General features: G+C 46.9%; 1 long non-coding RNA gene across 1 annotated transcript in view; it reads left to right on the top strand.

Annotated features, from left to right (window-relative positions):
• LOC309974191 overlaps positions 1-26,803 on the top strand; it is a 291,403-nt gene that overhangs the window by 255,476 nt on the left and 9,124 nt on the right. The window contains exon 5 of the long non-coding RNA XR_014326865.1: positions 20,761-20,968. This is a non-coding gene — a long non-coding RNA (uncharacterized lncRNA). The remainder of the gene's footprint in view (positions 1-20,760; positions 20,969-26,803) is intronic.

Here is a 26,803-nt window from a genome sequence, read left to right on the forward strand (position 1 = left end):
CAGAGAGGTTAAGTAATTTGCCTAAGGTCACACAGCCACTAAGTGGTGGAGCCCTTTTCAAATCTAGGTCTGTCTGACTTAAAAAGTAGTGGGGTTTTTTAAGCTAAGTTTTGCAACTGTAAAAAGCAACCCTAACTAGAAATCACCTTATTAGTAGCAAGGGACTTTATTTTATAAGAATTTCACTGTGCCTGGGACTGCTGTGTCAGTGGTTATCAAGGAGTAGCCTGTTGGCAGGGGTTTTGACTGTTGGATTTATGGACCCAGGACCCTCGGTATGTGCTCAGGACATCCTACAGCCCCGGCAAGCACTCCGGCCAGGGGTTATCTGCTCCTGGGACTGTGCTTTCTGACTCTGGGACATCAGGCTAGCCACATCTCCGCTCCAGCCTCAGTGTCCCCGATCATAAAATCAGGGCTCAGATTCAATAATCTTTATGCTGCTGTCCTGCGCTGATGATCTAGGATTTTAGCATCGTGAGGCTACAACACCCAATTCTTTCATACCCCTCAAACTCAAGCCTTCCAATTATATCTAGAGTACATGGCCTACACCAAAACTTCCAAGGCACCGTGCAAGTCCATTCTGCCAGAGGCCCAACTCTCACCCTCTCTCCTCATCTCCTTAGCTCACCTCCTCTCCTCTCCTGGAGTCAGTACTGCTGAGGGCCCTGGGGTAACTGTCTTAACGTCCCTGAGCTCCCACGTCCTCTCTGAAATGATCTCAAATGAGTATAAACCCCTACCTCATTGGCCCATTGTGAGGCATACATGAAATGGAACAATAACCTTTGTTCACTTTCCAGGGACCTTGAACTATGCCGAGTCTTGACCTAGAAGCACATATTCTGGATGTGTTCAAATCTTGGCCGCGCCTCTTACCCACTTACCCGCTGTGTGGAGTTGGGCAAGTCACTTTACTTCTCTGTGCCTCAGCTTCTTCTTTTGTAAAGTGGGAACAGTACCAACCTACCCATCAGCTTGTTATGAGGGTGAAATGAGTTCCTACTTGTACAGCACATAAAACAGTGTGGGGCGCATGGCAAGTGCTGTTCTAAGAATTACCAATTCCTTTTTTTTTTTTAATTTTTAAATTTATTTTTGGCTGCATTGGGTCTTCGTTGCTGCGCGCGGGCTTTCTCTAATTGCGGCAAGCAGGGGCTACTCTTCGTTGCAGTGCGCGGGCTTCTCATTGCAGTGGCTTCTCTTGTTGCTGAGCATGGGCTCTAGGTGCGTGGGCTTCAGCAGTTGTGGCATGTGGGCTCAGTAGTTGTCGCTCGCGGGCTCTAGAGCGCAGGCTCAGTAGTTGCGGCGCACAGGCTTAGTTGCTCCGCGGCATGTGGGATCTTCCCGGACCAGGGCTCGAACCCATGTCCCCTGCATTGGCAGGTGGATTCTTAAACTTTGCGCCACCAGGGACGTCTCAAGAGTTAACAATTCTTGTTAGGTCATCTAATTCTCAAATCAGCCTAATGTACGGGGTCCTGGTATTATCCTCATCTTATAAATAGGGAAGATCAGTAACTTGGCTAAGCCCTGAACCCATGCTGGCTGGCAGGGTCTTAATCTTAAGCTATACTGAAACAGAGATGAGAGAGGTCGACGTTTGGAGTTTAAAGTCTGCCAGAGCCATCTTGAAATTCTCAATAAATTTTATCTTCGAATGTGTGCTTTGTAAGTAGAGTCCTGCCCCAGTCACCTTCTCACCCCCCAAGATGGGTCCCTGGCCGCCCCATCCCTTGCCCTGGCCAAACCCGGCAGCTGCCCTCTGCTTCTGGTGGGGACCTGGGCACGGGGAGGGGCCCGGTGGTCGGGCAGAGCTGTGGACGTCTACGAGGGGCTGCGCTCCCCTGCAAGTACCCATGGCCTGAGGGCACAGGACATGAACTAGCAAATAAAAGCCCCACAGCCGATAAAGACAGAGATCGCAGAATGAAGTAAAAAGCTTTTCTTTTTCCTTTTTGAATAAGAGGCCTTGCGTTTTCATTTTGCACCTCGTGGACCTTGCTAGTTACGCAGCCGGCCCTGGGTACACAGCAAGTCATGGGTGGGAATGAAATGGCAGCTCCTTTCCCCTTCAAAACAGCAACAACAGTAACAACGAATGCGTATTCCGGGTTCAGTAATTCAGGGCGGTTTGTTCTGACTTTTGATCCACAGGTAGAGACAAAGGCTTTTCTTGCAGGCCCCAAAGGGGGGCACTTTTGCCGCTTCCCACGAAGATGGCTTCCCCAAAGCCTCCTAAGTCCTCAGTGTGATTTGCACCCAAAATATGGGCTGTTTTCCAGCCAGCAGCCCTGTTTGCTAGGGGATGATAGGAACATCTTATTTTTCCCTCCTTCTGTTGCTGTAATTCCCAATGCAGAGTGTTCTCTTTAAAAGATGCTGTGGGCGGGCTTCCCTGGTGGCGCAGTGGTTGGGGGTCCGCCTGCCGATGCAGGAGGCGCGGGTTCGTGCCCCGGTCCAGGGTTATCCCGCGTGCTGCGGAGCGGCTGGGCCCGTGGGCCGTGGCCGCTGGGCCTGCGCATCCGGGGCCTGTGCTCCGCAGCGGGAGTGGCCGCGGCGGTGAGAGGCCCGCGTACCGCAAAAAAAAAAAAGAAAAAGATGCTGTGGGCAACTACTTTAAGCAAATATGGGCATCTCTGTGGCTTGCAAGGCTGCAGCCAGGCCTCGGAGGTCTGGAAGGTGGACCACACGGCCTGGGCATGGAGGCCCTGCCGACGGTCTCGGCAACTCAGTGCCACCCTCGGGACTCCTGGGAGGCAACTTAGGCCACAGCGCTAGAAGAGGGAGGAATCTCAGAGCTATGGGGCGGGAGAGCTCCTGGTCTGGTCGTTCTCATGTCGAACAGATGAGAACCCCTGGGGATAGAGTCAGCAGCAACTCCAGGCGATTCCAGGGCCACTGCGAAGGGCGTCCAGTGAGAGGCCTCAGATTAGAGTACAGCAGCCCATGTGCTCTGCTGGGAGTGACGTCTCCTTGCTCGGGTACAGGCCCACATCCACCATATCGTGAGGATGGAACAGTCCAGGAAGAGTGAGGGATGCAGGGAGATCCTGCTAGCGGAGGCCAGTAATGGGGAAAGTTGGCCTGGGATTGGATGGGAGTCTGGGGGACAGCTGGGTCTCAGCCAGTTTCCTTACCTTGGATACTGTTCTGTCTTCAAGAGCCCGCTGCCTAAGCAGCTGGGCCAAACTCATTTCCACAGCTGCCCTGGGCATCTCTGAAACCCTGGATGTAACCGTGTGGGCTGTGGACCCACTGAGGCATCTGTGTATCTTTATAGTTAGTAAGCCTGTTCTCACCACTCCCCCAAAGGTACCCTTTCCGTCCGCCCCGCTGCTTCTAAGAAGAGCATCTTCAGCCAGCAAAACACTCCTTTTCTGTTTCTCTGTTCACAGGAGGAAGAAAGGAAGAGTGGGGAGCTGGGCACAAAAGGCTTAGCCCATGGTGCCTTTTTGTGAGGTTTGCCACATCTCAGATGGGGTTCTCAGGTCAGAATCCAGATTAGCACGTTGAACTCCCAACATAGAGTTGAATAACTCATATGCTTTTTACTTGTTTTTACCGTTTTCTGATCGTAGTTGACCTTTACTGAGTCCTGTCTCTCCACTTGGCCCCCTTGCTGAGCTTTTCTACACATATGGTCCCTTTCCAATTGTGTTGAGATTTAATTTACATACAGCAAAATGCAAAGATCTTTAAGTATAGATTTTGGTGAGTTTTGATAAATGTATACACCCATGTGCCCATCACCCCAATACAGGAACATAGGATGTTTCCATCACTGCAGAACGTTTCCTGGGCCTTCTTCCCCTCAGCCTTCTTCCCCACCTGTACACGAAGGGGGCCACTGCTCTGATTTCTGTCACCGCAGCTTCGTTTCTCTCTTCTAGAACTTACGAATGGAAGTTTTGCTTTTTCATGTCTGTCTTCTTTTACTCCATGGAGCGTTTATGGCCTTCCTCCAGGAATACCAGCAGCTGTTCCTTTTTATCACTATCTAATATTCCGTTGCCTGAATAGCCCACACTCCGTTTATCCTTTGATCTATTGACAGACATTTTTTCAAATTTTTGGTGATTATGAATAAGCCTGCTATGTGCTTTCACATACAAGCCTTTTTATAGACATGTGTCTTGGGGAAATACCTAGGAGTGGAATCATTGGGTCATATGCTAAGTGTATTTTTAACTTTATAAGCGGCTTCCAAACCTTTTTTCCAAGTGGTCATATCAGCTTTTTACTCCCGCCATGAGTGTGTGAGAGTTCCGATTGCTCCCCCATCCTCACCAACACTTGATATTGACAGTCTTTTTCATTTTGGCCATTCTAGTGGGTGTGAAGTGGTATCTCATCATTGCGATTTGCATTTCCCTGATGACTAATGACATTGCACACCTTTTCATGTACTTATTGTATATATCTTCTTTTGCGAAGCGTCTGTTTATGTCTTTCCCGCATCTGGGGAAGGGTCTTGTTTGTCTTAGCGCATTGCAAGAGTTCTTAACACATTCTAGATACAAGCCCTTTGTCAGATATATGTGCTGCAAATATTTTCTTCTATCTGTGCCTAGACTATCCCTTTTAACCCTCCCAGGAAACCTAGGAAGTGGATATCATCTCCACTTTGTTTTACAGAGCCAAAAACTGAAGCACAGAGAGGCTCAGTGAAATGCCCAAAGTCACACAGCTACTCAGTAGCCGAGTGGGAATGCAGACCCACTCGTGTGTGACTCAGAGCATTGACATCCAGAAAATTCCAGGGAGGATCCCTCCATACACTAAGCCTTGTATCTCCCTGGCAGCTGGGTATGCCAGTGCCTGGGCTGGGTTATTTCAGTTCACACTCGCTCCCTCTGCTTTGCAAATACCAGACCATCCTGGGAAGTAGCCGGCTCCCAGAACTCAGCTGGGAGCACTGTCTTCTCGAGCGGATGCCATGGGGCTTTGAGCTGCTCTGATGAAAGACAAACTGCGGGTATTTTTACGGGTCTCTGAGGATGCTGGCAGGATTACCTCGTGCCAGGAATAACAATGAGGGGCCTAGGCGAGCTCACTGCCAGCCCTGCTCTGGGAGACATCACTGGAGGAGGCGAGCCGGGCGGTGGGAAGGGAAGGGGGCCTGCGGGTGGGAGGGCAGGGCTGGGTTATTTATCCACAGCTGTCTCCAAGGAGGGCTGCTGGATCACCCCAGGGACTCCGAGCACGGGAAGGGGCCCCTGTGGTAGTCAGAGCAAAAGGCTGGGAGGTGTGTGAGAGTGGGAACCACAGCCATGCCAATCATCAACATGCTAGTCAGAATAGCGAGCCTTTATTGAGGACCCCTGTGTGCCAGGCACTGTGTTTGCATTTTGCATCCCCATTAGGTGCCAGATATGGTGTAGCTGTTTTGCACTTACTAGCTTAATGCTCATAATAACCCCATGAGATACGTATTATTAAAATGCCCACAGGAGGAAACTGAGGTTCAGGGAGGTTAAGTAATTTGCCTAACGTCACATCGTTTGTAAGCGGTTGCGGTTTGAATAGAGGTTTAGCTAATTCTAAAGCCCAGTCACTTAAATGCTCTGCTGCCTTTCTGTTCACAAACTTGTGTCAAATTCCTATTTGGGTCAAGCACTACACAGGGTGACTTGACCAGGGGAATATAATGTTGAATAAGACCCATCCCTGTCTTTGGGCCATGTGGTTAGTTGAACAGTGGCCCCGCCAGAAGATACGTCCACATCCCAGAATCTACGAATGTGAGCTCATCTGGCAAAATAGGTTTTGCAGAGGTAATTAAGTTAAGGATCTTGAGATCGTCCTGGGTTATCTGGGTGGCCCTAAATCTAATGACAAGTGTCCTTACAAGAGACAGAGGGAAGACAGAAGAGGAGAAGGCCATGTGAGGATGGAGCAGAGACTGGAGTTGTGCAGCCACAAGCCAAGGGATGCCTGGAGCCTCCAGACACTGCAAGAGGCAAAGAATTCTCCCTGTGGGCCTTGAAGGAAGGTTCATCAGACCCGACTTCCTAGGTCCAGCCCAGACACTGGAGGGGGTTATTCAAGGGCTTGGATCCTGGGAGGTGCGGTCACTGGGGGCCATTGTCGAGGATGCCTCTCACAGTGGCAGAAGGCGGACTCCCCCGTACTATTTGTGTGGCTCTCCCAAGTCATCTGGCTCCGGACTGTAGGTGGAACGTGTGTGGGCTCCTGAGCTGGATTCTTTATACATATCACACCACGTAGTAACGTTTAATGCTCACCTGAATTCAGCAAGGGGAGGCGTTCTCACCCCCATTTGACAGAGGGGGTAACTGAGGCTCAAAAGATGAAGGCCACACGGTAGCATATAGAGTAAACCAGTGGCTCTTGACTTTGGCTGCATCAAAATCCCCAAAGAGAGTTTCTGGGCTCCGTGCACAGAACTTTTGATTTGGTAGGTCTAGCATGGAGCTGGAGAGTTTGCGTTTCAGAGAAGTTCTCAGGTGAAGCTGATGCTGGAGGTCTGTGGACCACACTTTTAGAAGCACTGGAGAATCAGTGTTGCAGGGACAGGGGAACCCTGGAATGTTAGTGAATTAACAAATAAAATGTATTTCTTGCTCAAGTTGCAGTCCTGTTGGCGTTAGTTGGCTCTCCTCCATCCATGCACTGTTTGGAGCCTGTGGTCCCCAGAGTTGCCATGGAAGAAGAAAGAAGGCAAGAGGGTCTTGTAGGATGTTCTAAAGGGTGAGGTCCGGAAGTGACTTTCCTGCCTTCTGCTCACACCCCATTGGCCAACACTCAGTCACGTGGCCCCAAACAACTGCAAGGGAAGCTGGGAAATGTAGTCTTCCTCAGGAGGAGGTGATGGTGCGATGAACATGCAGCTGGTCAGAGCCAGGCTAGGACTTGATCTCAGGCTCTTTCCCCCTTCATCTTTTGCTTTTTCAAGTGCTCTCAGTGGACTTTCTCATATTAGCCAGATTCAAGGGACTTTTTTATCCTGTACAAATTGAAAAAAGAGAAGAGGAAAGAAACGTTTCTTGGGTCCATCAGTGCATTCGGTTGCCGGCAGCCTTGCCTTCTACGGGGCCCAGGTGCTCAGCTGAACAGCTGCTGAGCACTTTGAAAGCCTGTAGCGTTTCTGTGGGGGTTTCTTGCATGAGTTTCATTTCTACCATCTTAAGCAACACAGGGTCACCCTCTCCAGCATTGGAGGAGCCCTGTGGCTCCTGCTTCTTCAAGGCCTGAAGCCTGAACTCAGGGCCACAGACAAGCTCCAAGTGGAAAATATGCCGTTCCTGCCTCTCCCCACCCTGCTGCTCCAGACTGTTCCAGACGCCTCCAACACCTGCACGTTCCAGTTTTCATGCCTTTGGACACACGGGGACATCTGCCTGAATGCGCTCTCTTCCCTCCAGACTCAGCTCAAGTGACACCAGCTCCGTGCAGCCTTCATCGGTTAGTCAAATGAACATTCAACTTGCCCTCATTTTGGAGCAGAGGTGGGGGAGACAGGCCTCTTTGTCTATGCCTGTGGTCCAGCACTTGTCATGGCCTGTGCAGACTCTAAAGGCTTTTGCACGTGCCTGTTTCTCCTCGCGGGATGTGAGGTGTTTAAGAGCAAAGACCGCGTGGCCTCCTTTCCTGGCTTCTTCATTACCTGCAAGACTGAGGTCAAAAGACTTCCTGTGAAATGCAAAACCCTCCCCAAGATCCAGAGGTGAAGAGTGAAGTCTCTGGCATGGGTTGGAATCCCAGCTCTGCCACTTGTGCAAGTTTGGGCAAATTCTTAGCTTCGCTGGACTTCAGTTTTCCCATCGGTACAGTTGGGCTAATAATGTTGTACATATTCCATGAAATAATATGCCTAAAGCCCTTCGAACAGTGCCAAGCGCATGGGAAACTGTCGAGACGTGCCAACTACCTCTCTGTTATCATCATTACTCTTGGTATTACCCTCTCAACCTTGGCACACACCAACCACAGCAACTTATTTCCTTGCTGACGGTTTTGGTGATTTTGCACGTCTCTCTGCTTTTGCACTTGGTGTTTTTCAGCTTGGATGTCCCTGTCTCTCACCTATTCATTCGTTCGTTTAACAAAGTTTTTGCTGAGCTCCCAACTACTCACACTGGAAACTCATCTCAGTCAGCCCTTCCTGGCCAGTCCCACTGGATTTACCACTCCTGTTTCGAAGTCTATTTACTTTTTCTGTATCTCTGTGACTAACTTGAGAGCAGGAAAAAAAAAAAAAAGTTCTTTTCCCCACTGGATTTAACTGCTCTGAATCCAGGTCCTAATATCATGGGTGGCACGTAGTAGGAGCTTAATAAATATCTGTTGAATGAATACATGAATGTTGATCATCTCCAAATCTGGCCCCAATGCCAGAGAATGCAATAACTTGGCATCAGGCATAGCAGGGGGATCTGCAAAGCTCGGGCACTGGGAGGTCCTTCAGGAAGATGAAATCAGCAGCCGTGGAACAGCAGCCTGAGCTGGAATCTCTTTCCTTTAGGTACCAGGGGCTCAGCATCTCCAGAGGTGGGGTGGGGGTGGGCAGATCCCATGTGACATACTGTTTCCAGTGGGTCTGGGCTTTTAAAATGATGATTAATATTATTATTAATGATATTTCCTGATACAAGGAGAGAGGGCATCCTTTACAAGCACAGGGCTTGCTTCATGGAAAGCACCCAAAGTATGTTTGAATGGTGAATGCTGGTCCAGTCTACAGAGCACATCCAGTTAGTTGACAACTATGTATTGATTGCCTTTTAGGGGTCAGGTGCTACTCTGGGTGCAGGAGATGGGAGTTCTGCAGTAAACAAAATACAGAAGACCCCTGCCTTGGGGAGCTCACCTTCTAGAGGGAACAAGGAATTGAGCTAAGCTATTAGTTTGAATTTTCTCTCTCCTCCAGGGGTGGCCAGCTGCCCCCCTGCCCCCCACCCCCTCCAGAATTTTCCTCTTCTTTTGTAGAGCAGTGGTTCTCAACTAGGGGGTGAGTTTGCACCCCAGAAGATATTTGACAATGTCTGGAGGTAGTTTCGTTTGCCATGAGCTAGGTGTGTCTGTGTTACTGGCATCTAGGAGATAGACGTTGAAGATGCTACCCAGCATCCTTCCATGCGCAAGACCGCCCCACAAGAAAGACTCTTACAGCCTGCAATACCAACAGCTCGACGCGGAGAGAGAAGGGGCTTCTTAGCCAGTGACTGCATTTCCCAGCTTCCTGTGAGGCTGGGTGTGGCCACGTGACTGCTTCTCGCCAATGGTGTGTGAACAGGAGTGCGGTGCCCACACCCGGGTGCAGAGCTTTTAATAAGTGGACGGACCTCCTTCCGCTTCCTCAGGTTGGAGGAAGAGAACAACAAGGTCCCAGGTGACAACGGAGCCACCTGGGGCCCTAAATCGCCACGTGGGGAGAGCTGTCTAGCCATCAAAGATGCTCTCCTTGGACCGTCATGGGAATAAGAAATAAACTGCAGCGTTTCAACCCTATGCACTTCTGGGTCTCTCAGTGATAGCAATTTAACCTACCCTAACTTCTGTAGTCTTGACAATAGTTCTTCAATGAGAAGAACAGCCAAAATTTATTGAGCACACAATATGAGGCAGACGCTAAGCTGTTGAAATGTAAGATCCCATTTTGTCATCATACCAACCCTATGAAATAGGTACTATCATTACCCTTTTTTTTTTACAGATAAAGAAACAAAAGTGCAAGGAGGTGAGCAGGGCACTTAAGTACCAAATGGAAGTTTTATGTCAGATCCCAGCCTCAACCACCAAAAGCCAGTTCCTTTCTCCATCCTTAATATCTCTTCATTTGAGCAACATCTCCCCACAGGGTCACCGTAACCGTTCTCTCTTTGGTCCCTCTGCCTCCATTTTGGACACTGCAGGTAGGCTGACTTTTTGAAAACCAAATCTGCTAACTTCATCATCTCTTGCTGCTTCTCCTTTAGGCCATACACCCTGGGCTTTGGCTGTCCTACAAGAGGAAAAGATTATTCTTTTTCCAAAATTATTCTTGCTCTGCAGAGGGAATCACAGTTAAAGTAACAAGCTTCCCCTGTGTATTCTTAAGAGTTCAAGCAAGGATTGTTTGACCATCTCCTGGGAACACTGTTGAAAGGATTCTTACATTGGGTGGGAGGTTCATTCCAACCAGTCATTGCTACGGTTCTGCAAAACACAGCTAATTGCATAATGTAAAATGAACCCAGTTTTTCAACTTCGTTCAGCTCTCAGATTCTATTTGTTCTTTTAAAGACCGTATTGACTTTGGAGAGCAATGTGGCAGTCTCACACTATAGCAACTTTACTCCTAACTACACTCCCCAGAGAACTCTCGTGTGCAAAGGAGAAATGTAGGATTTATAATGCAAAAAACTGCTAAGCTAATTGTCCATCCACAGGAGAATGGACAAAATAAACTCCTACAAAGAGTATGATGGAGGAGTGAAGATAAATAAACTAGAGCTACGCGTGGCAAATACAGATGAATCTCAAAAATGTAATGTTAAGCATAAAAAGCACTTCGAAGAAGGATAAGGTAGAGTATGATGTCATAAATAATGTTATGTATTGTGCCAGTCCGGGTCCCAGCAGGAAACAGAAGGCACCCTTGGAATTCTAAAGAGAAGGAAAGGAAAGAGTCATTTACAGAGGTGGCAGGTGTGATAGATTGTTTCGTGGTCACAGATGCCTCCCATCCCATTATGTATTCTTCCTTTGCTGCTCCTTTCATCCAGATGCGGAATTAGTTTCCATCCCTTTTAATCTGGGCTGGTTTTGTGACTTGTTTGAACGAATAGATTATGGCAAAACTGACTTGGAGTGAATTCCAGAGGTCTTGCAATTTCTGCTTTCACCCTTTTGGAATGCTTCAGATATCACAAAAAGAAGCCCACGCTAGCCTACTGGAGGCCTCATGGAGAGAAAGACCCGACCACCAGCCAACAGCAACCACCTGACATCCGAGTGAGACCATCCGGGGCCAGCCAGCTCCCAGGTGAACATCGGTTGGTTACAAATGTATCAGTGAGTCCAGCCATGACCGCTGCGAGCAGACGAGCTTCCTAGCTGAGCCCTGCTCAAATCACCAGCCCACAGAATTATGAATTAAAAAATGGGTTAATGTTTCAGGCCGGTAAGTTGTAGGGTGGTCGGTTATGAGCATGCAATCAACCTTGAAGAGTTAAGGAAACAAGAAGTACTGAGGCCTCTAGGAACTACCAAGGTGGGAGTTTCCACAGCAGTGCAGTAGCATTTGCTACAGGAATGCAGTGGGGGGCTGGAGTCTCATCAGGGGGGCCACCTCAGAACCCCAGAACCGCAGCAGAGATGGAGTTGGGGAGAAGTGAGTACTCCAATCTCTCTCTCTTCCTCCCACCAGTCTCCTTCCAGGCCCTCCTACTGGCTGAGCCTGGTCAGAAGCCAGAAGGCAAGGGAGACCGGGAGATGCCATTTTTGGGGGTCAGCCCCCTCGGGCACAGAGAATGGATGTGGCTGGGACTGGGGGCAAACGGAGAATATACCAGGACGGGGTTGCTCCCAAACAGCAGACTGTAAGGACTGCTGTTCTCGTTTAAGGGAATGAGAGACCACACATCAGGAGAGAGGGTATCTCTGGGGAAGGAGGGATTTCTACCTTGAAGAAAGTAGGGGGTGCTTTCATATATGCATGTTTCCATATAGGCTCCACGTGCAAGGGAAGGAAAGGCATTTTAGGCAGGCTCACTGCACCTGACTCTCCACCATGCCCTTTCACAGAAGCCGTATATAAACTAGGCGTGTAGAACCATCCCACGAGAGTGTGGGCTAAATTACCTCTTCTTCCCAGGTAAGAGGCTCAGAGGGTGAGAGCGACCCCCAGCCCTGTTGCTCGGCGCAAGGGCTGCTGAGTTTCAGATTTAAGTCCGTCCACCTCCAGCACCTTTGTCTGGATGAAAGACCCTCCCTGGTGTCATGGCAGGTACATACCTTTTGCCCATATCTGTCTGTTCCTTCTTCTCTGTTTCTCCCTTCTTTTTTTTTTTAACATCTTTATTGGAGTATAATTGCTTTACAATGGCGTGTTAGTTTCTGCTCTGTAACAAAGTGAATCAGCTATGCATATACATATATCCCCATATCTCCTCCCTCTTGCGTCTCCCTCCCTCCCACCCTCCCTATCCCACCCCTCTAGGTGGTCACAGAGCACCCAGCTTATCTCCCTGTGCTATGCGGCTGCCTCCCGCTAGCCATCCATTTCACATTTGGTAGTGTCTATACGTCCATGCCACTCTCTCACTTCATCCCAGCTTACCCTTCCCTTCTTTTCTTTTCAGTTGGAGGAAGAGAGAAAATGATCCCAGAATATTATTTGTCTAAGAGGAATGTTTAAGATAAAATAGGGTATGTGAGGCCTGCCATTAATCGTCCCCACAGCACCTGGCCTAGGTGGGCGCCGGGATCTATGGTGATGGATAGGAATGACTCAGCTGTCAAAGCCCGGCAATCATCCCTGCCTCCTGGGTGGAACATTTACAATCTTCCTCTTCAGCGGCGTCTTAAGACACACAGGCACTTTTGTTTCCATGGAGAGCCCACTCTTCCCTCTAAGGTAAATTGCCCGCTTGCCTGCCCTTCCTCCCGTCTTTCCCTCTTTCCCTCTGTTTCTCCCTTTCCTTCTCTTTCTCCTTCATTTGCTCCCCAATTTCCTCTACCCTTTCCTCCTTCCACTGAGCTTCCCGCCGGCAACGGGGCGGAATGAGAGCCTTTATCCTCCCCGCAGGGGAGGGCAGTGCGTGTCCTCCCCTGAGGCTCCTGTGGAGAGGTTCTCAGAAGCCTCTGGGGCTGAGAAATCTCACCCTAGGTCTTTGCATTGTTGTCTTCCTAAGAGCTTATTTTGCAAAGAGCCAGGGAGTAAGGCGGGCCCCAGGCCCCGGGAGGATGTTGCTGGTGGCCCCAGGCGTCTCACTTCATCTCTCAGTTTCTTCACTTGCAAAGTGAGACTCAGTCTCCCCAGAGCCATCATGAAAAAATGCTGGCGAGGGTGGAAATAGATTCCTTCCTGTTAGTCACCCAGGTCACTCAGCTGACACCTCTGCCTTTTGGCCCTGAAGTTTATTTATTAACAGCCTTCAAAGGGGGGCCAGGGGCCTCCTGGGGGTGGAGGCCGAAAGCCATGGGCTTGGGCAGGTAGAGCAGGCGGGGCACTCTGGGGCTGCCTTTGTAGTTTCTGGGGAGTTTCAGAGATGCCAGTGACCATCAAGAGCGGTGCCTGCGTGTTTGGAACCAAAGAGGAAGATCAAGCTAGTCTCCGAGCGTGTGTCTCTCGCCTGTAAGGAGCTCTAAATATGTGCCTCTGAGTGTGTTTGTACAGTGTGAAGGCGGCTCTGTGCACACACACGAGCACACCTATATGTGCCTGTGTCTGTGTGCGCGTGTCGTGTCTGTGAATGGATAGTATGAAGGTGAGTCTGTGCATACACACGAGAGTCTGCGTGATGTACATATGTATAGTATGAAGGTAGGTCTGTGTACACACAAGCACCCCTACGTGTGCACGTGGCAATGGTGTGTGCGTGTGCGCACGCGCATGCTCCCCATGGGTGGGCCTCGAGCACTTTGATCAAGAGCCACCGCATTTTGCATCCGGCTCGAGGGTCCAGTTACAGAATAGGAATCCTTAACATAGAGTGAGAACTTTCAGATGTTCAGCCGAGTGGATGAGGTTGGTTTGGGAGGCTCGGTGCCCTAAACGGAAGCCCCTCTGTCCCCACACTGCCTGCGTGGGAGTGAGGCCTTTGCCTGAGAGCAGATGTGTGGCCCTGTGGCCTCGTTTTGCTCTGGGGTGGGACTTGGCGGCAGGGAACGCAAGCTCAGGTGTTCATGCATTTCCAGAATGTGTCTGATTTTAGTCGGGATTTCGTTAGGAGTAACTGCATGTGTGTGTGCTTGGCTCCAGCTAAATATGTGATGATGCCTCTTTCCTTTTATCCTCCCTCCCCCGCGCCTTCCCTCTCCCTCTCCCTCCCACACATACTGTGCATCTTCTCTTTGCCGGGCCCTGTTCCATGGGCCAAGGCTGCAAAAATGATTCAGAAATAGTCCCCATCGTGAGAAACAACCAGTGTATTTAGGGTAAAAGGTTAGCAAGCTGCAGTAGCAGAACGTAGCCGTGGAGGGGACACCGGGCATTCTGGGGGCACAGACGGGAGCCCCTCGTCTCTCAGGGACCCCATGAAAGGCTTCCTGGAGACAGCGATGCTTGAACTAGATCTAGAAAGTGGAGGAATTCACCAGCTTTGTAAGAAAAGCTGCTATTGTTTTCAGGAGATGGTACTTTGGGGCACAGGACAGAGTCATCTACACACGTTTGGAGGACTCTAAGAGGTCATAGGGCCTTTGTTAAAAATGATTGGTCTGTGATACAGCTTTGTACTAGAAAGATCCTGAAGGGGGAGGGCAAGCAATGCAGGGCAAGCAAGGATTAGAAGACGAGCCCTCTTTACTTCTATTTGCCAAGTTAGACTTCCGAAGGAGGAAGGAACGAGTGTGAAGCAGGGAATGTGCGCTTACTGAGCACCTACCGTGTGTCAGGCGCCTCTTGTCTCATTGTGTCCTCACCGACAGCTCTGTAGGTAGTAGGTTGGTTAACCCCATTGTACAGCTGGGGAGACTGAGACTCAGGTCTCAGACCAGGCAAAGAACAGGACTTTGAATCACAAGGTATATGGCTCCATTCCCAAGCCTGTGCCTCTTTCCAACAAACCCCATTGCCTACAAGAATCTTCTATAGAGAACATAGCACTGTGGCCAATAGACTTCTTGTCAAGGATCATAAGCTTGGAATTCAATATAAAGTCACTACTGTTCCTCCCCCAAGGAAAAACCCGAATGCCTGCCCCTTTTGAAAAAACAGCATGTCTTGGTGGGACGGACTATTAATATACATCGTCATGACATCAGTATCGCAGGCTCTTTCTTTTGGGGAGCCAGGATGTTGCTGATTTGCATACTGCTTTGCATTCATTTGCATTTACTCTCCATATGCAAAATCAAATGCAGCTAATTAGTGCAACCTTGTTACAATGAGAAGCAGGCCCAACCTTCTGTGCCAGGGCCTATGGAGCCCAGAACTGGGACCCAAACCACCCAAAGCTAGTCACATCTTGGGCCAGACACACTGGAGCGTTGAGAGGGAGACGCACACCCTGAATGAAAAACGGGATGGCTGAGTATCATTATTTTTCAACTATTGGCCCTTTGAAGTAACTATGGCAGAGAGAGAGGGTGAGGGGAGAGAGAGAGAGACAGAGATCAAAGGATGTGGCAGAATTTCCTCGGAGAAAGAGCACAGAATTTGGAGCCCAAAGGCCTCAGATGAAATCAGCATTGGAGTTTGGCTTTGCCACTTACAGGCTGGGGGGCTTTGCACTTACAGGCTGTGTGGACTTGTAGGGATTACATGGGAATAAAATGGACGAGAATGTACTTTGCAAATGTTAAAGCACGATATAGAGGTCAGGGCTCCAGGCCAGGCCACCTTGTGACAGAAGGCAGCACCAGGGTCAGCTGGGGACAGAGGCTCACAGTCTTGCAGGGTCCAGACCCCAAATATGATGGGAAATATATCTATGTCTGTGTCTCTATCTCTATCCCTATCAGCTAGCATTTAATAAGCACACGAACCAAACGCTGTGTTAAGCACATCACAATCATTATTTCACTTAATGATTCCCATGAACACTCTGAGAGGCATGTATTATTATGACCCCACTTACAGATGCCACCACGGCAAAAACGTGCCTGCCAAGCACACCAAGATAACTCTTGCCAAATGGTTAAGAACCTTCTCTCCCGAGCGGTGATGGTGACATTCATGGTTTACACTGCCCTACCCCGCCCCCCTTTTCTAGCCTCCATGCAGACTATGGTCTTTTTACTAAACAACTTCTTTCACATTTGCCTAGTTGGGACCATTTGGATTTGGTTTTGGCTTTTATTCTATGTCCTCTGAGGACTCTTTTGTTTTTTTTCTCACCTGGTCATTTTGATTAGACTTGAGTATTTCAGCTCCATAGTCACATTTCATTACTTAGGACAGTCTCTGCAGAGAGCAGCTCCCATCGACCAAGGTAGACTGCATTATGGTTCACAAATTGGGATCTGTAAACCATGATGGAGGTGGGATTATACCCCATGAATATATAGCCTGGCCATGTGGCTTTGCTCTGGCCAGTGACGTGTGAGTGGAAGCAATATGTGTTGCTAGTAGGCAGAAGACAGCGTGCGGTTTGTCATGTATTTCTTTCCCTTCTGACCTGATGCCCAGCTATGTTCTAGATAGAATCTGCTCCACAGCGGGGCCCTGGAATAGACGCACTGTGGAACTTCTGGTGGGCAAGTTACGTGAATAAGAAGTAAATCTCTAATCTTGCAAGCCTTTGAGCCTCGGAAGATTATTTGGTTCAGGAGATAACAGCCTATCCTGATGGAAACATTCTCTTTCTATTAAATATTATGAGATTAGTGCTCGTATGAACTGACTAGTTATATTGTAGATAACTGGACACTTATCCCTATGATATTGTCATCTGTCATCACTCAAAATATTGTGTACTTCCATTTTGAAAACTGCTTTAAAATTATAAAATACTACTACTACTGACAACAGCTAATGCTTTGCAAGCAGTATCATATTTAATCTTGACAACAGCCCTGTGAGGTAGGTTCTCTTAACGTCCATTTTCCAGACAAGAGAAACACGATCTCAGAAATGCTCAGTAATGAGTCAAGAACACACAGCTGAGAGGAGGGTCGGATGGGGTCCTTCAACCCCCTAAACATGTATGCAAAACATTGTATGTGTATTTTTTTCTGGGTAGAGGATTCATAATATTCATCGGGTCCTGGAAAAGTTCTGTAACACCCTAAGGATGAGGAGCTCGAATTCTCTCCTTTGTTGAGTATGACTTATCCCTTTCCCCAGAAGAAGTGGGTGTAGGAGCAAGGAGAATTCGGGCTGACTAAATCACATTTGAGTCGCATACGTTGAGTGTCAGTCTTATCAAAGAATAACTGGAAGGCAAGCTGTATCAGTTTAGTAAAAATAATCATTAAAAAATGTTTCTGTCTCACATTCCTGTGGCTCCTTGCAGCTTACACTGCACAGAAGCTGTTCTTTTGTCTTCCTGGCCAGGGACTGTGTCATTCGTTGTGGCTATTGGTCATTTCCTGTCTCCCTCAGCCAAATAATCATGTTATTTTGACTGGGATGAGAATGGGTCCAGAGCTGTGAACTTGGTCTCACAGTAACTGGTAGATGCCTTTCCTGGAATGTGGGAGGAAAAGAAAACAGGGCAGGAAAATAACATGCATGGAGTGTCTGCACTAACCAGACTCTCTGTTGGCAATTCATTCATCGTGATAAAGTCATGCATGTCTCTTTCCAACCAATGTTTATTGGGTACCTATCATACCTTGGCCACTGTTCTAGGTTCTGGGGATATAAAAGTGAGCAATCAGACAAAAAAAGTCCCCACATTCCTGGAATCTATATTCTGGTGGGAGAGAGGAAATATATTAGTAAAAAAATGACTAAACTCTATATGTTTCACATATGCTACTTCAGGACAGTAGGGCAAGATGTCCTACATACTATGACCTCAATATTTCAGGTGAGGAAACTACGGATTAGAGACATGGACTAACTCAACCAGTGTCACATAACAGGTGAAAGGGAATGACGTGAGCTTTCAAAGTTAGGTTTTTCTGACTCCCAGATTGCTTTTCCCTCGGAAAGCAGTGGCCATGACCTAAAAGATAATCTTTCAGCTGTGAGCCTTTGAGTCAAATGTTCCTGAGGCTAATTCCATCCTGATGGAGATCTGAGTTTATACAGAGAAGGCTCACTCCCCTACCCTATTTGTACCCAGTTTGAAGAGTTTGGGGCCATAATTTATTCAAACCAGTTTCTTCCCCCTTCTGTCTTTTACTTCTTCTTGGATTCTAATTACACACGTGTTGGATCATGCTTGACATTGTCTCACAGGTCTCTGAGCTTCTGTTTACTTTTCCTCAGTATTTTAAATCTCTGTTGTGTGGATTGGAGAGTTTCTATCGATCTTTATATCACATATTCGCAGGTTGTTTTCTTCATTCTTTATCTGCTCCTTCATTAATACCTTATTTTGAAATTTTGTCAGATAATGACAACATCCTTTCCCATGACATGACACTTTGTATTGCCTGACTTTTTCTCCTGAGTATGCATTCCTCTTTTCTGTTTCTTTGCACGTGTAGTAATTTTGGGTTGAAAACTGGACATTGTAGATAATACATAACAGTAAATCTGTATCATGTTGTCGTCTTCTGAGGATTATTGGATTTTTGTTATAGTAAGCACTCGACCGGCCTGGATTCAAAGGTATGTAGCACCTGATATTTTTGCTCTATTCTTTTTTTTTTTTTTTTTTTTTTGGCGGTACGCGGGCCTCTCGCTGCTGTGGCCTCTCCTGCTGCAGAGCACAGGCTCCGGACGCGCAGGCTCAGCAGCCATGGCTCACGGACCCAGCCGCTCCGCGGCATGTGGGATCTTCCCGGACCGGGGCACGAACCCGTGTCCCCAGCATTGGCAGGCGGACTCTCAACCACTGTGCCGCCAGGGAAGCCCTTTGCTCTATTCTTATGGCTTCCCACTGCTGCTCTTTTAGTGTGGCTCTCTGGGGGTCTCCCAGGTGCCCGTGTAAGTTGGTTATTTGCCAAGAATTTGGGCAGCAATGGGACTCACACTTTCAGTAGTTATTTTTTTCTTCTATGATTCTCCCCTACTTTCTAGTTTGTCTGCTAATCTCGGGTTCTATTTCCTGCCATGTCAAGCCCATAAAACTTTAGTTTTCTGCTACCCAAGCTGTGCAAACTTGGGCATGCACGGAGTTAAAGCACAAAACACACCCCCGGAGTTAAAGAACAAAACAAACAGATCTCACCCGTTGCAGCTCTACCTTTAGAGGAGGCTTCCTCCTGATCTCTTCACGCTTTTTCCTGGCCCCTCTGAATCTCTTCTGTAAATGCAGGGTTTAGTGTCAGCCAGGGATCTGGGCAGAGATTACACTCAGTATTTGCATCTCATTCCTTCTGTGGTTCTCTCATTGCTAGGAATTCCTCTTTCAATTTTCACCTGCTTTCCTAGCCCTATATTCTGATCTCTGGCACCTTGGGTCACAGAGGCTTCGGGTTTTCACAGTTGTAGCCCTGAGGGTTGTGGAGCACCTACGGGTCAGAAATCCACAAATTCCCAATTCTTTCCCCTTACAGTTGTGGTTTTTTCAAAATTAAACTCTTCTCTGGCTTCTGCTTTTGTATGCTTTCCAAAGCCTTTAAATAGTTTTTTGTTGTTGTTGTTTGTTTGTTTTTAAATCGGGTTTTTATAATAGTCATCTACAGGAGGAATCATGTGACCATTCCATTCCTGTGCCATTTCTTCTAATTGGATTTGACTCTGGGAAAAATTTAAGACGTGCAGGGTGGGGTGAAGTGTTTGTCTAGTTCAGACATCTTGCTAGGCTGAGTCCCTTCTTTGGACTTTGGTCTCATTTCATCTCTCTTTGTCTCCTGTGTAAGTCATAGAGGCTGTGTCCCCAAGTGAAATGTAAGCTCCGGAGGTTAGGGTTCTATATGCAATTGAGCTGGAGTAGACAAAGAGGCAATAATGATCGTAATCCTTGCCTGCAAGGAGAAGTCAGTCTTCCTGGGGCGATGTGTAGATGAGCCTGGAGGAGCTTTGATGGTTCAATGCTGAGTAACCTGTTGCTGACCATTGTGCTATAGAAGTTCAGGTGCCATTTGCTTTGCAACACATTGATTTAGAGATGCAAGTTTGAACGTAATAGAAAACACCTGTATGCTTTCTTTTGCAAACTCAAGTTTATTCAACTCTGTCACTCTCCTCTTTTGAATCTATGATTGGAATGTATTGTTTTTGCCTATCCAGTACCTACCCTACCTTCTGGTCCAATATCCCAATTTTTCCTTGGGGGACCATCCTGGAATCACCCACAGGAGTGGTGACTGAGTGGGGTGGGCATGTATTCAGGCTAATTAGAATATCCCCTCCTCTGACTACAATGATTAGAGAATGTAACGTGATCCATGTTGGTCCACTGTGATTCATTCCCTAGACTTTTGTTAGAAACGTAGGGAAAAAGATGTCCTTCATCTGGAATTGATGAGAAGATAGGATATAATCTTTACTAACTTTGCACTACTAATAACTGCAGATAAAAATAAAAAATAAAATTAAAATGTGGACCTGGCCATTTGTCCTTTCAATCCTATTTCTGGAGCTATGGAAGCCACTTTGACATCTCTTGGGAAGAGTCTGCTTCAGAGAAAGCAACACAAGAGAAATTAGACGTGAGAGATGAGATAAGGCATTCATTTGGGTTCCTGAAAGTAGATATGTCTGACCTTTTTTATACCTGAAGTTTATACCCAAACTTTTTAGTTACCTGAGCCCATAAATTCCTTTTATGCCTATGCCAATTTGAGTTGAGTTTCTGGCACTTATAACCCAAGGAGCCCTGACTAAATAATAATAATTGGTTGTCACTTTAAGCCTCTACGAGATAAGATTAGAACTGATGGGCATCATGATTACAGTGGGTTTAACAGTGTCCCCTTAAAATTTATGTCAGCCTGGACCCTCAGAATGTGAGCTTATTTTGAAATAGGGTCTTTGCAGATGTAATTAGTCGAGGTCTCTAAATCCAATGGCTGCTGTCCTTACAGGAAGAGGTGAGAACACACAGAGACACAGAATAGATGAAGATGGAAACAGAGATTGGAGTGGTGCACCTATAAAGACAAGGAAGTGAAGGATTGCCAGGAGCCACCAGAACTTGGAAGGGGCAAGGACGGATCCTCCACTAGACCCTTCAAAGGGAGCAGAGCCCTGCTGACACCTTGACTTCAAACTTCTGGACCGCAGACTGTGATGGTATAAATTTCTGTTATTTTAAGCCACTCTATTTGTAGTAATTTGTTATGACAGCCCTAGGAAATTAATGCAATGATCTAACTCCTGCTTCTTTTTCCAACCTCATTGTAGAGACAGCAGATAATAGTACAGACCCTGACATTGGGCTTTCCGGATTCTACTTTTGGCCTTTTCGCTTTAACCTTTCTGAGTCTCCGTTTTCTAAGGGAGCTAATGACAGTAATAATTCACTTCTTAAGTTTGTTGTGAGAATAAAATGAGTCATATTTAAAGGCATTTAAAACAGCTTTTGACACAAATGATACACTCAGGAAATGATGGTTGTTGTTATTATTATTATTTTGTATTTACATTACCATCACCACTGTCTCCTGTGAAGTTCCCACAAGAGCTGCTTATTCCAACTATAGGAAACTATCTGTACTTCCGCAAATGAAACTGAGGCCGGGAGAGTTTCAGGAACTTCCTGCCCGTGATCGAACAGCTCCCGTGTGTCAGATTTGGAATTCACATCCTGGTCGGCCTGCATCCATGCCAGGCGCTATGGGTCATTCCAGAGTAAGAGTAGTGAGTGGCATAGAAGGACCCCTGTATCTCCCTCTCTTTCCCTTTATCCTGAGCCCTCTCCTCTAGCTCTGTCAAGACTTTTGATGCCGTTCAGTTATCAGACTGTTGTCCGGGGTGATGCTGTGCACTCTGAAAGGGATTGCGACTCTTTCTGAGGCGGACTGGAGTTTTCTTCTCAAGGATAATAGGCCCCTCTTCCTGTCTCTAAAATCGTTAAATAGCTTTGTTTTTTGGAGGTGGGGGGGAACTTAGAAATCTCATTACTCCCATTTGTGCTATTTGCAATCAGTAAAGACATGCCCTAAAAGCACATTTTATATGCTCAGAAAGAGACAGACTGGGAAGGAAGCGTCGTAAACCTGAAGCAGACATTTCTGATAAAAACCTGCAGAAAACACACTCTTATTTACCTCAGTGTTCTGCAAACTTTGCTATGGAAACGTTGTATTGATTCTGTCTCCGTCTCTGTCAACATGGTTACCCTTTGGGTCAATACATCCTGATTATCTATTGCAGGACAGTTTGGAATGAAGAAATGGGTTTCTGATGTTTCTACCCAAGAAGTTTTCTTTGTGTTAAGGTCATTTTTTTGACACTCTGCCAAAACCCCAGAGAGGAGCTACCAGCATCTCTCTCTCTCTCTCTACACACACACACACACACACACACACACACACACACACACACAGATACAGACACACACACACAGACACATACACACACACACAGACACATACACACACATACACATACACACACACAGACACAGACACACAGACACATACACACACAGACACACACACACATATGCTGATCTATTTATGTATCTATGCTGATATCTATATTTACCTGTTTATAGATAAATATACTTATTTATCTATAGATAAGTATCAGAATATATAGAGATATAGATACAGATGTGCATACGTATACAAATATATAAATAAATTATATGAATACAAATTACATTATATAAATGAACATAAATATTCGTATAGATAAATGTACCTATAATATTTCAATATTTAAGTATAATTTGTATATGTATTAAAGCTCCCATCTCTCTCATCATAGGCGTTTTCCTTCGTGCCTTCCTTCTGCCTGGCTCTCTCCTCTATGGCTCTGTTTCTCTTCTCGTGTCTCCATGGTTCTTGCAGTGCCTTCAGTTTACCCAGTTCTCTCGTCTGCATTTCACCATTTTTATCTCAGTCCTCTTTATCTCTCAATACAACTGCCATTGTCTATCTGTCAGGAGAAAATAATTTTTTCCCTAAGTCTGGGAAGAATTGCCAATCCCATTAGCTTTCCCTCCTTCCTAAGTTGTTATGTGTGTATCAAGAAGTCATTTTTATTTTTTCTCTCCTCCTGCCCACTGCCCATCCTGTTACATCAAGTTTTATTCCGTAAGACTCTAGAGCAGGGGCCGCAAACGTTTCCTGTAAAGAACCAGATTGTACTTATTTTAGACTTTGCCAGTCATATAGTCTCTGTCACTGTTACTGGTCTTGCCACTGTTGCATGCAAGACCACGTGTAAACGGACAGTGTGTACAACTTTGTTTACAAAGATAAAGTAGTTTGCCAACCCCTATTCTAGAATACCCGCTGTGGGAGATGGGGCACCTCCTGATGTAGCTCTGATTTTCTCCCTTGCTCTCACCCTTGTGGTGTGGTTGCCCAAGATGACACAGAAAGAGCAGAGCCAGGATTGGAATGGACTGCCTGAACCCCAGCTTATGCTTATTTCCACTTCACCACACTCTTCTGAAGAATACAATTATGATCTGCTGAGGCAGAGAGTGGAAGTCCTTCTCCTTTGTCAAAAACCTTTAATGGTTCCTCATTGCACACTTGAGAAGGAATCGTTCCCTAAGCCTGGCATCCAAGTCCACCAAAGCAGGAATCCATCGTCCTCCTTTGAGCGTCTGGCCCATTGTGCTTTACCTAAAGTTTCTGCGGTATCCATCCATATTTGCTCACTCGCCCTCCTCTAAGCATCTCAGGTGCCTTTCCATTGCTGTTCCCAGCTCTGAATGGCTCCCCTCGATGGAGCTCTTTATATTGTCCTACCCACTTATATATGTCTTTCTCTTTCCTGATGTCTGTGCATCAGTCCAGGAAAAGATGCTAATGGTCCCCACTCAGTCACACCACCACCGGGCAAGTCTTTATTGCAGTGGGATTGGTTTTTGTGATGGGGCTCCTTGTATCCACTCCTGAGCCTGGGGGTTGGGGTGCGCTACTCTGATTGAAGTTATATTAGGACCATTTGCAACAGAGGAGGGGAAGGTCCTCCAAGGTTGCAGAGGTCTTGGGCAGACAAAAGCAGCGTATATCCACTACACAGATGCCTATAAGTGTTCTTAAGACATGGCTTTGATTGTGCCGCTTCCCTGCTGCAAGAAATAAAAGGGATCAATGCTTCAGCACGGCTGTCAAGGTCTGGGGTCATGAGGCTCCAGCACTGTGGATGTAGGACCTTCCTGGAAGAGCTGGTTGGGTCACTGAGTACTTGAGGCCAAGGTCCTTGTACTCCCAAACGCTGTCTTTACACGACTATCAAACTGGACTTTCTAGAAAGCACCAGTCATGTTCCAGCTTCCTTCTTATTTGTTTCTGATATTCTCTCTTTCTGGAATGATCTCTTCTCACTCCTCTGAACCCTCATGGAAGAAGTGCTTTACTTAAGATGTATTCTGATCGTCTTCTGAAGTCTTTCCTCATGTCCCTCTGCTTGAATCTTCACAGCCTCCAATTTATGTTGATCTTTATTTTGTGCACTTTGTATCCTGTCCTCTAGGATAACACTGAGTAAGCTGAGTGCAGGGGTTCCTTTTTCTGATATATTCTTGTATCCTCTCTTGTTCGTAGAATGTTCCTTTCACATAGAAGACACAGTTAGTATTTGCTGGATTGAGCTTAATTGAACCGAATTGAACATTCTACAGTCTGTGTCATTCACTTAGTATTTACATTTGTCAACTTCTATTGTTAATTACTTATTTAGGCATATTCTTCTAAGTTGTATCACCATTGCCTAGGTCATCACAAGATGTATTATTCAATGGGCTAAGTGTTGACTGTGCGCCTGCTCTGTGCCAGGCACCATGTTAATTGCTGTGACCACAGCAGAGAACACGGCAGGTCCGGTTGCTGCCTCTGTAGAGCTTCTAGTCTGGAGTTAGACAATAAAATGTGTACCTGTGGAACCAGGTGCTGAGTGCTAAGATGCGAGAGGGTTGGAGGAGCTGCCAGAGAATATGAGTGGGTTTGGAGGAAGGGTCACTTCATCCACGTGTGTAAGGTGAATGACTTAGCAAAGTAACAGGTGAACACTAGCCATTTCCTTTCTTGGTTAGATCGGGTATCCCTTCTCCAGTTTACGCTGAACCCACGCAGGGCTAAGCCCCTCTTCTATTCTGCTGGGTTTCCATGGTGCTCTCTTTTCTTCTTTCTCAGTGCATTTAACACATTATATTGAAATCTGCTCTTTAAAGTCTGGCTTACAGAAAACAGATTGCATCTTACTCAACCGGTCCATCTCTGAGCGTCTAGCACTATGCTTGGCACATGGTGCCCAAGAAGAGTCTGTTTAATGCAAAACTAAGCTAACCAGGGTGAGCCTGAGTTGGGTTGGGAGAAACGAGAGGTTTATCTGAAAGGTGCACAGACAGTGGTCACCTTGTGGCCTGCATAAGGCACTCAAACTGTTCATAATGGCTCCTCGTTACAGAAGGAGGGCGGAAGGCGCCAGGTTACAGGGACAACGGCTGATGTTCTGATGTTGTTTGAAGCCGGATAATCTCCCAGCTTCAAATAGGGAAGCCTGTGACCCTCTGTGCTAGACATGAGGACAAGTGACCTTGACATATAACTGCTGGTTGAGAGATGCAGTTATTATCTTCCACCAAGAGGTTACTGGAAAGTACACCTCCCTCCTAATTCTGAAAGCCAGGGCCGTGACCTTGTCTCGGGCTCTGTCTTGTTTTGAAGAAGTCTGTGCTTTGGCACGTGCATCTGTTTTCCTTCTTTAGAAACGAAAATAGACTCAGTCCTTGGGTAAACTGTATTTTCTGGCGGGGGAGGGGTGCCGAAGCGGCATCAGCAAAAGTTGAAAATGAGCCCTGGACCAGCAGATGCTCTTGGGCATCGTCAGAGATACCCCGTGCAGTGGGAAGGAGTAGAAGAGAGAGGTGTGGTAGTTATATCCACTCTCGTCAGTGATGTGATAACTACCCAGTTATCATTGTTCACATTTCACATTCACTGTGCCGTAACTGTGTGCCACACACCGTGTCAGTCACTTTACATGGACATTCTCATTTGTTCCAGAAAACAACCTCATGCAGTAGGGACTACCGGTATCCCCGCTTTGCAGAAAGGAAACTGCGGCATGGAATAAATGACTGAGCACCGTTCTGTTCCAAGCAGCATGCTAATGGGCACATAGAGCCCGCTGAATCCTCCCAACAGCTCCCCGAAGTCGGTCCCAGTATCATCCCTCTTCTACCAGTTATCCATGAGATAACTGAGACCCTGAGAGGTGAAGTCATTCACTGAGGGTGAAGCAGTGAATGGAGTTGGAGTTGGAACCATGTTTGCTTGTGTTAGGGACCCACTGAACCCCTCACTTTACTTCATAGAACAAATCTGCCTCTTCTGCCAGATATGTGTTTGCAGGTGAAAAGCAGCTTGGGGAGTGTCTGGGGTCCTAAGAGTAACCAGGACATCTGAAGTTCAGAGACCTAAGTTTTTGGGGTTTTTTTGTTTTTTTTTAATTAAAAAAAACAATAGCACTCATTAACTTTGTGTCCCTATATGCAGGGACGTGGCCCAGATTATTTTAAATTCTAGCAGCCCCTCTATGATATGGTAGCCATTACCCCTGTTTTACAACATGGGGAATTGAGACTTTGGAAGGCTAAGCCACCTGCCAAAGGTTACTGAGCTACTCAGTGAGGAAAGAGGGCTCTGAATCTGGCTCTACCTAAGCCAGCGTGAGCTCTACTATGAGAACTTTCCCCTGGCTTTCAAGTCTATACCCATTACTACCATTTGATATGAAAAACCACAGGGCAAAAATCTCTAGGAAGATTAAAATTATACCTGGACAGGTTAAATCTTTTAATACAATCCAAACAGTTAGCCATATTAAATGTTTATAGTCAAGACTACTGCCTAGAGTATCATTCTTCAAGGGCTGGCTTCAGGTGTATCCAGCCAGGGGATGTCATATAGGGCCCTGTGCTCAGCTGAGCTCCATGCTTGG

Source organism: Leucopleurus acutus (assembly GCF_964270905.1).
Source record: "Leucopleurus acutus genome assembly, chromosome: 17".
NCBI lineage: Eukaryota > Metazoa > Chordata > Mammalia > Artiodactyla > Delphinidae > Leucopleurus > Leucopleurus acutus.